Genomic DNA, 1,805 nt, shown 5'->3' with positions numbered 1-1,805 from the left:
TTTGCTTTATTTTATTTTCGTACTTTATTTTCAGCATAAATAATTATTTGATACCTTGTCATTATGAAGATCATAACTTGAGTTGTAGAATTCGGATTAACGCGTTCTGAGATGCGTTGGAAAGCTAAGAAGAAAAGGTAAAAGTTTCATGTTGAAGTCAAAAGCAGATTCAGAGTGAATAATGGCCAAATAATTAGTTGAAGTTCCAGACTTAATTAAAATAGTTAGTTTGGGCCGATTTTTGTAATTTTCGGGTCGGATCCCATAAGGGCCCGAATTTCTCTTTTATTATATTAGGTCTTTCACTGCTACATGAATCCTATTCTAAATTTTGATGATACAATATTGCTTAGAAGATTTCATGGAGAGCTAATTCCCTAGAGCTGATCTGTTATATTCGAATTCCACTTTGAGGTTTTTATTAATTTCAGTTTAATTTTAATTTCTTTTCAATTCTTCCTATAAACTCGTTTGCTTAATTCGATTACTTTCGTTTTCTTAATTCGATTGTTTCTTATAGGAAAGAGTTGATTAAATTTGATTGTTTGTATGATCCTTAACTATAATCACGTTAGCGTAGCTTTTTCGTTATCGTGTTTGATTAAGTCGCGTTTGCTTAATTCACGTCAGCTCAAATCCGTTTACTTAATTCAGAAATTAGGAACATACATCATGTAATACAAAATTGCACTTGTCAGTGGGTATTATAATTGAATGAGATTGAATCTCCTAGGGAATTGAAATTATAAGAATCGATGATAAGTCGGAAATCGACACAATATATTAGCTTATTTATCAATTTTTCTTTTACCTTTAATCATATTCAATTTAAGTTTTGAACCTTAAAAAAACCCTTATTTTCATCTTTTTTGGTTATAGCATTCAAGAGTCTCTGTGATACGACATTCCAGTGTCGCTTCCGTTTTACTACACTTTTAAACTCGTTTTTGACCTGTGTGCGACAGCGGATCTAAGGCCATTTCCTCATCATCATAATCTCCATTAGAATCTTCTCAATCAGAAGCTTTTTTCTGTTTTTTATGTCTTTTAAGGATCTGGAAATTTGACCAGTCTTCTTTTTAAATAAGAAGATCAAGATTAAACCTTGATTCCTACATCAAGCATATTTACCCCACGAGTCAGTCTTAAGGATTAAGAAATCCTTGCATACTCATAAAGAAAATAACTTAATGTAGAAAAGGCTTCTTAATTTCTTCAACAAGTACACTTGTCCCATGAGTCAACCTTAAAGATAAAAAATTCTTTCACACTCATAAAACAAGTGACTTAGAGCAGAAACAAGTTTCTTAATCCCTTCATTTCATCTTTCTTTACCTTATGTAGTTTCCATTTTGTGACTAATGAAGGAAACTTTAAAGGAACTAGAATCATTGCTTTAGTAGCTTTTTCTCCCCAAACCTTTTTTGTTTCACTGTTAAGTGAAATAAGCACAACCGAGATCTGATACCAATTGAAAGTGAGAAAGTTATACACAAAAGAGGGGGGGGGGGGTCAATTGTGTTTATGGAAATTCACTCCTTTTTCTTAAACCTATTCAGAACCTGATATGTCAAACTTAGATTCTGATCCAAGTAAGAGTCTGAATCATATCAGAGTCTGACTTCCGAGTTTGATGCATAATAGAATATAAATGCTGAAGTAAATAGAGACACACACAATATATCCCAGTTCCTCTCAAACTGTGAGTAGTCCAGTCCCCTTGCATCACAAGAGATTTTCACTATAATCACTCATATTGAAATTTGCTCAATCAACCTAGAAATAGACTTCTGCTCAAGCCCTCA

This window comes from Lathyrus oleraceus, chromosome 3, assembly GCF_024323335.1.
Source record: "Lathyrus oleraceus cultivar Zhongwan6 chromosome 3, CAAS_Psat_ZW6_1.0, whole genome shotgun sequence".
In the NCBI taxonomy this organism is placed as follows: domain Eukaryota; kingdom Viridiplantae; phylum Streptophyta; class Magnoliopsida; order Fabales; family Fabaceae; genus Lathyrus; species Lathyrus oleraceus.
The sequence above is the reverse complement of the archived record's forward strand: the minus strand, read 5'-3'. Positions refer to the sequence as shown.